Genomic DNA, 14,801 nt, shown 5'->3' with positions numbered 1-14,801 from the left:
TGAAGGAAACGTTGTTTTTAAGTGATAATTGTAACCGGCCCTATAGGTTTACAATGAAACTGGACTCGGTGCCAAGAAACATTTGTTGATGCTATGAAATTTTAATGTTCTTAAAGTGAACAATACCGTGCAACATATCGAGCACCGTGTTTTCATGTAATATATGCGTGACCATGTCATGGTAAGGTACGACTCTCAACGGCCCACGGCGCAAACAATAACCTCGTTCGCTTTCTCACAACGAGAGTATCAGTTTATTTATAAGCTTGTAATTGATCATACGATAATTCAAAGCACAATGAGCAAAAAAAAGAAATGGGGAAGGGGGTGGGGAGTTAGGGATAGTCTTGTATCTCTCGCATACTTTTGAATTCTTCTTGGGGAAGGCCGGAGATGTAGTCCTTGAGGTACTTTGGTATTAACTTAGCGACAATAGACTTGAGATACTCTTTTCCAGTATTCAGCAGGACTCTTCGGTCTAGACAGCTTGCAGGTTCTAGAAACAAACAAAACTGTTTTTGTGACCTGAAACTACGCTAAAGAATGATATGACACGTGTTGCTTACAGATGTGTTACTATTGGTGGCCTAAGAAGGAAATAACTTTACATTTAAGGACTCGTTCCCTTTGTTAGAAGCAATATATTGATGGTATCTTACTGACAACCATGTCGGAAGGAAACTATAGGTGAAGGTAAAAGAAGTAATGTAAATGTGAAGAAAAAAAAAGTGAACTAAAAGGTAACCTGGGACCAAATCTGCGACCTTCGAATAACGCGTCCGATGCTCCACCGACTGAGCTTCCACGGCGGCTATCCCCGCGACCATTTTATGGGGTTCATATGTGGTCTTAAAACCCGTATACAGTTTGAGTGTAGACATTCACTGTGATATCCGTAGAAGTGAAGATTTTGTACTGGGACTTAACGAAATGTCAAGAATGTGAATGGCGTGAGCATGACAGGTTTTTTGAGAGCTCAAAAACACGTTCTACGTTTGTTTCACAGATGCGTGTAAATGTCCAGTCAGCATAATATTCACGAATCGAAGTCGTCACTGCCAACTGCACGGCGCTACGGTGGCAACAGTGGGCGCAACGCGGGATCAACTTCATCATTTATATATTTTGCACTCTGAGCACAGCAAAGTAACATTGCACCCTCAAAAGTCGGCGCAAATTCTGATCGATTTTCATGGTTGAAAATTTCTTTTTTTCAAACGTAAATAACAGAGGGATAAAAACAGATACCAGTGCAGAACAGATGACAAATTTTGCGCACATTGTGTGCTTGCGTGCTGCTAACCAAACATCAAAAAATGAGTAAAACTGTCAACTTTTAATATCAATTCTACAATGAAATTTATGTGTGCCACCTTTCGCGGTGCGTAGATGGTATGCGCTTACCTTGAGAGTGAACCAGCTCGACCGCAAGCAACACCAGAATGTAGACGCACAGCAGTTTTCTCATGGCGGCCTCTAGTAAAAAATGTAAAATATATCGCGATCACTTTCGTGCTATGTTTACTGAAAACGCGTCATTCTTACCTTGTGCAAGCCAACGGCTCTCCTGCAACGACGACGTTTGAACCAACTACGAGCGTCAGTATAAGTTCCTTGTGGCACGCCCCCATTCGTGGGCGCGACTTAAGAGGACACCTGTATACCGGACGTCTGAGACATCCGCGTCCACGAGATTAAGCCGTTCCGGCCACGCACGCAAAGTTTTCTTCGTTGTCTACACGACGCCGGCGTAGTTGATTCATACGAGAATGCTCGAATTCCACGAAGGAATATAACGCGCGCCAGCCAAGTTCAATTCAGCGTGGTCATAGCAGCAGGCCTTGCGCAGAATGCGTCATCAAGGCCGTCGTGAGGCGTGTCACTCCGTTGGCGCTTTTTGAGATTGTGACGTACTTGGGAGCCTCATTATCGCGGCTCACAAGATTTCGCGTTTAAGTGAGAAATGCGTAAGTCTGGCGTCTGTCTCTCTATACCCTACGAAGAAATAGCGTATCTGAGTGGCACAACACGTATTCATTCAGCGGTTCTTGCTTATATGCAACGTGTGATTAGATCGATACCAAGATATGCTCTACCAAGATGTCGCCCTTTTAAATGTCACGCCAGTATTTCAATAAATAATGTTGATAGTATGCTCTCCACGTTGTTTTTGTCTGCGTTTTTTTATGTGAAACATTTTACGAGATGTGACATACGAACAAGTCTAAGTTGTCTACATATAAAGTGCTGTGTTTGTGTCCTGTCGTCTTCATGCTGTTAAGCGCTGTTTTTTCATTCAAAATAAGTATGTATCAATCAGCCCAATTCGAGAGGCTAATCCACCACGCACCTGCAGCTGTTGACCTGCAAGGAAGCATGATTAAAGGACGTCTTTAAATCAGATTCTGTAGCATAGATATGGGTCAATGTCGCGGCGCTCACGCAGCTTATGTGAGGGTACAGAAGAACTCAAGCTGCCCAAAGTCATCCGTACCTCTCTCATATAGTCCAAACGGCATTTTTACAACGTCGAACACCATGAATGCACTAATTATTCGAACCATGCACGTTGCACACCAGTTCCATATTCCAGGCGCAATGTGTTGATTAGATTTTAATGCAATGGGAATGAATTAAGCAGTGCGCAACTCGTAATCACGCGTAGTACACTATATGCCTTATTGCGAGTGATCTGTGCTACTCGACCAACTTTTATGGCAGGAAGTGTGGACCTTTTCAGGTTTGACGTCCTGCGTATAGATTGAAAATCGTTTGGGAAACAAGCATTAAAATATTAACACGGCATGCCAAGCGCTTTTGTAATTAGCGCGAAGCTTCCATTCTGTGTGTGAACGCAGGTTCGATGCCGGCCGTGGCGGTCGCAATTCTATGGAGACTAATTGCTATACTCTGCGATGTCATCGCACGTTAGAGAAAACGGGGTGGCCAATATTTACGGAGCCTTTTTCTCAGGCACCGTTCATGATTCTGGCACGCAAGACCTTGGAAATCATTAATGATTGGCAGATGTGTTCACCGCTCGCAGATTGTGCATGGTGGGCGTCACTGAAACATGAAGTGAAATGAGAGGCATAGGTTATGAGAAAAAAAAAGATAAGGTAGCGCCGCGTAATATTTACAGGGGTTTAACTTTCCAAAACCAAGTTAGAAATGACGCTGTGGTAGAGGGCTCCGAAAGTTTCGCCTTCCTGGGATTCTTTCACCCTTTATATACTGCAGAGTGTCGTAAATTCGCGACATACCGAAAAACTTCAAACAAGTAAGCCACGAAGTGCATGCCATTTTTAATTTCAGCTGTCAAATGCTCACTGGGAACAAAGCGTTCCGCACGAAAAATCTAGCACCGTCTTGTCTAAGGTATTCTATGCTAGAACCAATTGTTTTGTAGCTGGTGGTGGAGAGCGCGAAGTGCGTGCAACAGCTCTCCATTGTCCATTGGTCGTTCTTTCTCGCCTGGTTGACGCAAGTTCTGTCTTTAATAATTTTGTTTATTTTGTGTGTACGCACCCAAGGTCTGGTACACGATTTGTTATGTAGTTTTGAAGAACGTTTTTTTTCTCTTTTTTTTGCAAGGTAGTCTGCGACGTAAATAAAAGTATGCATTAAAGTCACGTTTTAGATAATTTACCTGCAGAATCATTTAGGCATTGCTATTTGAAGCCGCAAAATTAAAATAAATATTATTTCCTTTGGTGGTTTCATAATTTGGGCATTAAAGGGTTAATGTGCTCCTAAATTCAAGTACACGGGCTACGAGCGTCTTCGCTTCCATCGAAAATGTGGCCGCCAAAGCCTGGATCTGGTCCCGTGACCTGCGGGTCAGATGTCGAGCAGCCATAACAAGACGACCGTTTGGGAGCTAAGGAAGTTTCTCCCTAATGGCACCAAGCCTGAAAGAAGTGTGGAGCTGGGCAGTGTTGTTTGTTAGTAGCGTGGATGCCATAGCACATAACTCCTCTGGGGGATTGGCCAAGAAAACATACAATAGCCTGTGGAGGGTAAGTGCACTATTGCTTCTCTTCAGTTTTTTTTTTCGTTCCTGCTGTCTTTCTTTCTTTTTGTGTTTCTCAGTTTCTTTGTCTTTTCTTCTTCACATATCTATTTAGTTATATATTTTTTCTATTTTCCCTCTTTCTTTCTCGGTGGCATCCTATTTTTTAACATGAGTTTTTTTAATTCCAGGGACGACTTCGCCGACGTATTTCCGTCACGGATATGACGTTGTAAAATGTATACTGGCAAATTGCAAAGGAAAGAAAACGGGAAGAAAAAGTTTCTTAGTGGGCGTCGAGCGAGCGACCTCTCGCTCCTCGGTGCAAGACGCAAGTCACAACGCACGAGTTGCTTATAGCTTGTTAACGGCCAGCTATTTATATACAAGACGTAGCCTTGGTGGTCCTCGGGGCTCAGCAACGTGGGCGGGTTTTCGTCCTCAGCAGCGAGATGGTGCTAGAGTCGCGCGTTGGGCGCGGGCTCTAAAGGTTGAAGCTCCGAGCCACCCCTCGCGTTGCAATGTGCGCGCGTCTCCACATGGCGTGGTCATAGTCCGTGTAAATGTTCTCTGGCGTGGTCTCTTACTGGCGCGCGTGCTTTTTCCGGGATTCGGGCACTTCGTACCTTTGGGGCTTTTTCTTTGGCGCGACCGCGTGCTACAGATGGCGCTGCTGTAGGTGGCTTTGCCTGCATTACGCCAGGCGAAGACGGCAGCATAAGACAGCGACCCCTCCCCCCCCCCCCCAAAGTGCTCCATATTTAAAACATGTTCACTGTGGGTTGACTTCGTTCTACTGACGCACAGCTTGAGAAAACACTGTGAAGGCATTGGGCAAAGTGTCCGAAAAAATTCGCACAAATATTGCGTGAGGGAAATTTTAGTTGCTTATTTCTCGGCGAAAGGTCTCACCGTTCGCACGAAATGCAAGGCAACGGCTAGCCGCTTCTAAATCGCGCTCTGTTTAAGTTCCTACGCGAAACCTAATTCTTTGTTGACTCCCACAAGGCAGCCCCTCACAGCATCGTTGGTACGCTTTTGGTCTTCTTCCTGCAAATGAAATATTTTGTCAGCCGTGTACGGGAGTGAAATTCAAGTGGTAAGCAGAACAAGAGCAAGATATCTATGCTCTGTTTACTCACCTTAAGTTGGCTGATAAATTCATCGTACTGAAATGAAAACAATACAGCGTTATTGCAGATACAGTTGCAGTACTGCCTATACATTTTTTTTTTTTGCTTTGTTCCCCTAATTTTTTACGCTTGTGGATATGCATCGAGCAGTGAAGCTTGATAAGCTATCTCAGAATAGTGTTTCTTTATGCGTACAAATAGAAGAATAATACTGCGATGCTTCTTATATAGTGCCATAATTAAATGTAGCTAAAAATAAACGCTATTAATAGGGCTTCGCATACAACGCACTTCCAATGCACCAAGCTCACCTAATTTGGAATTTTTTTAGAATTTTCCAATTGTGCTATACGCATTGTGCTATACGCATTAGGCTATACGCATTGTGCTAACGCATTGTGCTATACGTGGTCTCAGAATGTGTAAGTTATCCACAAACAACGCCTGTTCAATTATTCAATTACCAACAGAGTAGTAGTCAGAGGCACAACTCAGAAGCCCGAATACCAAGAACCTCCTTACGTCTCTATTCCTTTGGTATTCGTTCGATTACCCAACATTGGTAGCACACTCACTATGCGCTATATTTCTAAACTTATTTCGCTCTAAGATGCGAAGGGTGCCATAAATCAGCCTTTACCAGGACAGTTCCCGCTTGACGGTTGGCCTTGCACATAAGGTCGACTATTTCATGAAGCTCCAGGCCTGGAATGCGTGTTATAATGGCGTTTACCTCTGTTTTTACCTAAGGGAAACAACAGACCCAAGGAAACTATGAGCGATTGTTGTTTTTCAATACTAGACTGCAAAATAGTGCCCAAACGAAAAAAAACGTAAGTAATCTCTCTGTCATAGGAATCGGTATGGCACGAAAGTGAAACGCTTCTTCTGACTGTCGTTGGTTGTTTGTAGTTCAATGATATGTAAGAGCTTGTACAATATGAATTGGTGTTTTGCCGCTACAGCACCGTTTGATGTGCATGCACCCTGTCGTTGGGATGCGGATGTGGCGCTAACAACAGTAACGTACATGATCCTGATAAAACTGTTGTTATAGCTGAAGTTGTTATTGTATATGTGGACACACGATATCGCGAATATCGCATAAAGTGGGCACCAACAAGCACATAGTAAACACTGTATACGATACTCAATACGCGATCCTTCGTGGATTGTGTCCGTTCCTGAGATTGATTCAATGATTGATTGATTGATTAATTGATTGATTGATTGATTGATATGTGTGGGTCTAACGTCCCAAAACCATCATATGATTACGAAAGACGCCGTAGTGGAGGGCTCCGGACATTTCGACCACCTGGGGTTCCTTAACGTGCCCCCAAATCTGAGCACACGGCTTACAGCGTTTTCGCCTCCATCGAAAATGCAGCCACCGCAGCCGGAATTAGATCCCGCGACCTGCGGGTCAGCAGCTGAGTACCTTAGCCACTATAGGTCACCGCGGCGGGGCAGGTCCGCTCCCCAATAATATATATGCTGACCTACGCCTCTGATCACGTACACCACTCTGTGTTTTAGCTACATGGTGGGCAGAGCTTCGTAGATAGAGCAGTGAACGCGTGAATGCGTTCCACGTAGCGCTGGCCTGATTCCTTGATTCACCAACGCACGACGTTCGTCCGTCGACATCGTTGCCTTTCTGCTGCGGCGATAATTGCCACAGTTTTTGTAGTCGGTGCTGCCGCACTCAGAGCAGTAGCCAGCCGAGACACACCGTTAGGTTAAAAAGATGTTCAGTTCAATTCGCAGGGACAGAATTTTTTTCTTCCGGTTTTTTATTGTCACCCATTTGTGTGCATTTTTCATCATATCCGTAAAGAAAACGCGTCAGTAAAGTTTTCGTGAACCCCGGCATAAATCACACACACACACAAAGAAAACAGGTTCGACAGACTAGAATTTTATGTTTTAAGTTCAGGGGCGTGAGAATGTCCAGTAGCAGCTTTTGAATTAACTACTGCAATGAATTATGAGGGAAACAAATTCAAATGCCTAACTGAATATTCGATATCGAAAATATTAAGCTTGGAAGGCCCCAATTTTTACTGCATGTGTTCATGCAAAATAGATTTTCGTCGTGGAATGTGGTCGCGGGTATTGCTTTATAGTTTGTTTGCTTGACGTGCGTTATTTTAAAAAGGGTTAGGGAGGTCGACAAGTCACAGCCGTGTAAATTACTCTACTGAGCACTGGTTCGAGCTATTGAACTAGCACGCGATCGCAGGAACTGATTAGAAATATTTGCGCTTCCTGAACAGCGTCGAGCGATGGTGCCACGAAGCTGTTATAAAGGTCGATTTATCAAGCAACCACTTTGAGAAATTTCATTGTAAATATTTTATACGCGAACATAACTGCTCGCGGAGCTACTATTTCAATTGTGCTAGAATCATAGGCACTTCTATTTATTAGAGAATTTTTTTTTTACTTGCTCTGATCAATATACACAAAATATGTAGAACAGGTGGTCAAGGTAACGAATACGATGTTTTGTTATTTATATCTGTCGCGGAACTGTTGCAAAAATGACCGAAGCATAAGTTTCCTGCATTGAATGGACCATCATTATTTATATTACGACGCTGTTCATATACGCTGCGTCGATATGCACACTGTCATAACAAAACAGATATTTGCTGCCTTGCAATTTGTCCGCAGACGCAAAGCTAAGTTGACTTCGCCCCTGCATAGCCTTTTTTTTCCTTGTTCACCTGCAAATGGTAAGAAAAAGCCACGGCGAAAGCTGCGTTTTATTATATTTTTTTACCATTAACGACCCACTGAAGTTTGTTGCTCTGGGATAACATTTCTTTACCGTGTGGCTGGCTGAGTAAACAGCCTGCTAATGCTATTACATAAAACAAAAACATTTTTTTCTCGTAATTACTTGGACAGTTACTTTCACTTCATTGATCTGTGACGCCGGAAAAATAACTGAAGAGCTGTAGCTAAGGAAAATCACGGTGGGAAAAAAAATCGCGTTTTTGAACACTCATGTAACTCACGAAGTACGTTCATCAAGTTGTCAGCTAAAACAACAAGAGCAGATCCGAAGGCAAAAAAAGTTTATTCACCTTTTTGAACACAAATGTAGAACACGAAGTGAGTTAAATAACTTTCCACGCCCACACTGCTCATAACATGCGCAAAGGTGCACTGCGGACATCTTACATTACCTTCGCCGATTCTACCTACAATAGGTCGCTAGAAAATTGTCGAAGGGAAAGCGCGCATACGTGAAGTACCGGTGGAGAACAATGAAGAAGACCTGAAGATTCGTTACAAGACGATATCTGTTGCTGATATCTAGTCAAGACGCTAGATATGTAAGTCTTTTTTTTCTTCAACGAGGCAAATTAGAGCAGCAAAACATGATTTAACGAGTTCATGGCAACGTATAAGGGTCTATTAGACGTGTAGAAGCTACAAGAACACGAACAGAGGATGGCTTACACCTTCTGGCAACATCTTCATTGCGCAGCGAAACATTGCTTCGAGATGGACCCCCGGGTAAACTGCGGCAGATATGTGAACAGTACGCATTTACCATACACCAGTCATTGTTTATTCATCCCACTGTGAGGCATTTGTGGAGTTCCAAGATGGGCTAGCATATCGAACGAGGCTATATGTAAGGATATTTTGAGTTCAATGAGCATAGCGACAAAAATTAGGAGCGCACGTGGCACGACCTTACATACGACACAATAGCTTAACGCCGTAAAAAGAAACTTCGACATGACCTCAACAAGCATTTCCAGAATTAACATTTTTTTTCAACTTTAATGGGAAAGTATTTCTTAGCAAACATCTGTGACATTGAGCATATCTATCTATCTATCTATCTATCTATCTATCTATCTATCTATCTATCTATCTATCTATCTATCTATCTATCTATCTATCTATCTATCTATCTATCTATCTATCTATCTATCTATCTATCTATCTATCTATCTATCTATCTATCTATCTATCTATCTATCTATCTATCTATCTATCTATCTATTTCACATTGAGGAACACTCTTGTGCCGTGTGCGCGGCGCAGGAGATGCAAGGTGAGGGTCGCAGCGCACCTACCACCGAGACGGGTGGGGAAAGATACTCAGAAACTCTCCCATTGCTATGGCAACGGCCGGGTGAGAAAGCCGTAAGGAAAGAAGCACGCGCACGTGCAGTCTAGCCCGGCCGTGGTATGACATGACTTGCATGCCACTCTCATGGTGCGCTCGTGGCTGTTTTGCTAGCATGATATACTACAGCATTATCATTGCGTGACGTGATGCATAACGAACATGATTGGCATGTCCTAACATGTAAATAATACATTCATGTCAACTGTGGCGTGACTTACATTGCACTACCAAAATTAATATAGTATATTACATAAGTGCGTGACTAACGTAAACAGTGGCAGGCCATGCATTGTGCATATCGAATATGGTTTATACCAGATTGTACAAACGTGCGTGGATGACAAACATACGATGTATAGTGAACAAGACGTCATTACATCGAGGATATCATTAGGCTCGAGGTCGAACAAGATCATGTGTGTTTTCCGCTGACTGCTTAGCATTACATCGAAGCCCACAGTGCTTGGGATCTGGCGGATTTCCACCCACCTAACTTTGCATATAAACATTTAATTATCAATACTTTCTTGTCAGTTTATTATTGACTTTGTTTATGTGTGAATACAAACACGCACTTCGCTTACCCTTAATTAAAAAAATGAAAAATTTTGACCAATGTTCTTGGTTTTTAAGACTTGTGTAACTGTATGCCTCTTTGTTATTTGTATCTATTTTTTGAAGCCTGTTCTATGGCCACTATCTCGCGTGCTTCATTTTCTGTATTTAGTTCTTATTGCATTTTCTTTATCTTTGCAACATTTCTATATCGTATAATTGTCGACAATTTTTCGTTATTTGATTATTCGTTTTTTAAGCTTAAGTCACGTATAACCATGATAAAACCTTTTAATTTCACCCTTACGTAATGCCCTATGGGGCCTATAAAGTATTTGAATAAATAAATAAATAAATCCTGATATTTGAGGTGCTGACGTTACAATACCACTGAGGCACACCGATAGAGGGGGACTTGGGGGCAATTGTTCTTTACAGGGTCTCCTAATGTTAACTTAGATCTAAGTCCAAGGCAGATTTAGCTGTTGTTCCACCTTCCCATTTTACCCGTCAATATGCATGCGGTCACCACGGTCGGTAATCAAGTCTGAATTTGTGACCTCATCCTTAGCATCTCAGTGCCGAAGCCGTTATAGGAACGGCGGGCATACATGAGGGAAAGTGTAAAAATTACGAGTTTCATTAAAAGGTTTGTGTGCATCAGTGATGCCTGCAGGGCCAAGCTGTATGCACGTTTTTTGTCGTTAATGGTTTCATTGGTTAGAACAGATTTGCGTTAACTGGTCCTCCTCTCTCGTCCATTTGCGTACAGTACTCACAAATTGTGACGATTCCCCCAACGAGGAAATCAGAAAAAAAAAAATGGCCCGAATCTACACGTTACACTGTAAATGTCGTCGAAAAACCATAGTCTCAATTGCGTCTGGAGAGAGGGAACAAAGCGTTTATTTGATGTTCTGCGCAAGAAAATCGGTGAATGGTATTCTGAAGGCACTGCGTTAGAGTGCCTCGAGCGTGTAGCGGAGGCGAACAAGCGGATCTAGGCACGTTAGACACGAGCGCCATCTGGCAGCTATCTTCGAAAAAGAAGGCGTGCGTGACCGCGGAGAAAGATGCGCGCCAGTCTCGGACGTGATAAGGTGTAGAATGCAAAGCAACGGGCAGGTGCCACCACCGTGTCGTCATAGCAAAGCGTTGGAAACACCTTCTGGGTCATCGCGTTGCACTGTCAGCGCAGCGCGATAAACGCTAGTCCTTAGAGTTACTTGTGCCCCTTCTAGTATAAAGGCAGAAATACAGGACATAGACGTGTTTTTTATGGCGCCTCAGATATGGGCAATATTAGCTTTTTTAATTGACAATCGCACAACTATGAACGCAAAACCTTAAGCAATATTGGTGGGCACTGCGGATGGGGTTGGCCGTTTAATGCCGTTTGAGGTATCGTTAGGGCGGACAAACAGACAAATGTACAGGCAGGCAGGCAGGCAGGCAGGCAGGCAGGCCCAAAATTTTTCCGTCGAAAGTCCCGAAGAAGACTATCACCTTTAAAAGCAAGGCAGATGTATTAGTACTGCGTGATGCAAAAAAAAAAAAAGACTCACCGCATGGGTCGTAAGCTCGCGCGTATTGCTGAAAAAGCCTCCACGGTCCCGAAGAAATGCATAGCAGAGCCAGCAGCAAAGAGCACGGGCGTTGCGCGTCCCGCATACTTAGCGCCTTGCGAAAAAGTGCCAGCACAGAGCGACGCAGTTAGCAGACAGAGCTCGAAATACGGAATGTCCATAATTGACCTGCAGTCCCGTTGTCCTCTCTGACACGACCAATACAGATGTTTTCTGCTTATTAATACGACGGCAATCAGAAAGCTTAGGCGACTTTGCCCATCCACAGTAAGCAATTTTATTATTGCTATACTTCATCTGCAAATTGCGAGAGGACATCGCAGTGCAAGCTCTTCTGCAATTTTCTTTCACGATTAATTACTCGCCAAGTCTGTAGCTCTCGAAGAACTTTTTTTTCTTTCTCGGGGCTGAAAAAATACTGACAATGAAATTGGCAACGTGGACGTCTTTTTCTTTCCCCTTGCGTCCGGCTGTGCAAACAGCTCGTTAATGGTATTACCTAAGAAAAAGGAGGGAAAAAAATGAGGACCATTTTGCGGCATAATGGCCTGGGCGGTTTCTTTTTCTTTAATTTTTTCGCTGATCTGTCATCAGGAAATTGACTGTGGAAGTAAAGAAAGGGCCAATCAGAGGGGAAAAATAAATGGATTCGCTCTTTTGAACACGTATGTATCGAACAGTGTGTCCATTAACATGTCAGTGAAAACAATAAGGAATCGTCAGAAAGCCAAACGAAAAATTGATTCGCCTTTTGAACACACACAAAGTGAGCAAAGTGCGTTCATAAACTCGCCATGCCTGCTTCACGAAGACATTCCTCCTAACGTAATGCCGACATTGTTCATTACTTTTCTATATTACCCGTGATACTTCTTTTGAAGAAACGCCAGGCCTGCACGGAAGGCGCAGCATAGTCACAGCGAAGACTAGAAAAGCGGCGTTTCAGAGCCTTTTCTAAACACTTATTGGGTAACTACTGCAAGCACACTTGCTTAATACCCACTAGGTAGTTATTGATAAATTTATTTGTGTAGTAGGCAGACATTCGCTATGCTGTTTTTCGTCATTCCTCTGAGAAGAGTGGTATCCGCTAAACACTTGCAAGGAATTTTGGGCTAATTGTTCGCGTAGTGGCTGACGACGATGAGGAATTATGGCTGAAGTGGGTATGCGCCACAGTTAAAAGGAAAATAATAACAAGCTTTTGTGATGGGTAGGAGCATTGGACGGCCCACTCGTTACGCTATTCGCATCATGCGATGACTGGTTGTTCTTTTGCTGTTTTAAAACGCTTTATAAGTCGTATTAACGCGATCGCTTTCCTGACATCACGCCTGCTTGAGGCAACTTTCACAAGCACCGGCACGTGGTTAGAAAGAAAAGGTATTTTCATTCCGTCTGTTAACTGCCGTCTATGTGATGTGCCGGAAACAATTGAACATTGCTTTGTTAGCTGCAAATATGCCATACTGTTTTGGGATGTCCTTCAGCGAGCACTGAAAAAACGTTTTGTCCTTAATTCTCACACAATACGTTATCTTCTGCCAGCAGCGCTTGATGAAGTACCATATGATATGTTTTTCCTCATGGGTATGCACAGCTTGTGGAAGACACGAATGCAAGACCGCAATGTAGAGCCCGCCACCTCTTCAAGCGCACACTTCATTCAAATGGCTATCCACCTGAAAAACATTTACGACGAGCTAGACTTTAGACCGGACTGGTACTCCGTCTTAGAGAACTGTTTGACCTCACCCCTTTTTTGTTTGTATAACACAATGTGAAGAACTCTCCATGTGAAAAACTCGCGCTGTGTTAGGCATTTAGTGTTTATGAGTAACACTTGAACGCTTATTGTCGCGATTTGATTGTACTTTTGTTCGTTTGATTTTGTCATGATTGCCCAAGTACTTTATTAAATACCATGGTAGAAAAAAAAACCGGTGTAGCTCAGTGGTAGAATACTGGGCTGGCACCCAGTGGACCCTGGTTCGAGCCCCACTGTGCTATTAGTGCTAGGATGCGGCGGACAACTGAGCGTGACCTGAGTTGTGATCTCTTAACAGCTTTCACTCTAAAAAGTGGGGGACCCTTAAGCTTCGTCTTCAAGAGTGGAACACGATAGCAATAATTTATGCCTAGCGTTTGCTTCAAAAACTCAGTGTATGAACTATTTTGGAAGTTGCTATGCACCCACTACGTGGCGTTAAGGGTGCAGTAGCGTGTGGGCCTATAATTACGATAATCCCATGTTCTGACGCCCGATAGCAATGTACACTTCTGTCACGCATTATTACGGCACTATTTCATGTAGTGTGAATCACGTATACAGGACGCGTGTGTTTGTTAAGCGTGAAAGTTACTTTCACTACATTTCCGAGCAGAGGAAATATTTTACTTTTATTCCCAAGCAGAGGCATGGCTGTGTATTAGAACGTCCACTTGCCACACGAACGACGCGAAAGTTGGTCCCCACTGAGACCATTTGAATCTTTTTCGATTTTTCAGTCAGGCAAAGATAATTGCTCGCTCACAACCAACGACGCCTACGCCAGGATTTCCGCGAAACGAGCTATTTAACGCTATCGCGTAAAAATTTCTTCGTGAAAGTGCGTGTGCAAGAAGTGCGTCACTCCATGGAACAATGGAAAAGTGGGGCGTAGCCGGACGTAACGAGATTATCTCCATTGTTGGAATAACGATAAACAACCATCCATATTGGATACTTGATCAAAAATGATCGCAGATATTCTCTTTGAGTGGCTCAATTCCATATGTACACCTGGTAAGGTTGAGCCATCGACTGAGAAGCGAAGTCAGACCAACGATTAAAAAGTTATCTGAACGGGGCACGATTATAATATCACGTTATGTTCTAGAATTCGAAGCTTGAATGCGTCCTCCAAGCTTGGGCTGTACCTATAATTTACAGCACAATTGTTACGGAGGAGATCAGTGTGGTCAGAGAAGCTGTTCAGGGAACGGCTGTCAAACTTCCAAGTTCAATCATAAATGTATCATAAATTCTGCTAATCGTACTCTACCGTACTAACGCCGCAACCTTTCGCTCGCCCCTCGTATTAAATAGTTGCCTTCAACACTTTTGTGCGGCCCAAGATAGAGTTTGCGCATGCGATTTTTGATCACCATAGTAACCTCATTAATGCCCTTGAGTCGGTGAAGAACCGCGCGGCACGATTCATACTATCTAGCTATTCATACACCTCAAGCATCTCGGCACTAAAAACAAAGATTAACTTGTGCGATCTAGCTAAACGCCACAAAATCACACGTCTTAACCTTTATGATGCATTCTTCCATTCTCTGTCTTCAGATAACCTACACATCAGAAGAGC

General features: G+C 43.3%; 1 long non-coding RNA gene across 1 annotated transcript; it reads right to left on the bottom strand.

Moving 5' to 3' along the window:
• Window positions 1-4,852: 4,852 nt before the first annotated feature.
• On the bottom strand, window positions 4,853-14,300 carry LOC142775970 (uncharacterized). The gene is made up of 3 exons (XR_012887198.1): window positions 11,425-14,300; window positions 8,620-8,681; window positions 4,853-5,890 (listed from the first exon to the last, which is right to left on the bottom strand). It is a non-coding gene; the product is annotated as an uncharacterized LOC142775970 (long non-coding RNA).
• Between the last annotated feature and the right edge of the window lie 501 nt (window positions 14,301-14,801).

This window comes from Rhipicephalus microplus, chromosome 2 (assembly GCF_043290135.1).
Source record: "Rhipicephalus microplus isolate Deutch F79 chromosome 2, USDA_Rmic, whole genome shotgun sequence".
NCBI lineage: Eukaryota > Metazoa > Arthropoda > Arachnida > Ixodida > Ixodidae > Rhipicephalus > Rhipicephalus microplus.
This window is presented reverse-complemented; position numbering and strand designations above follow the sequence as displayed.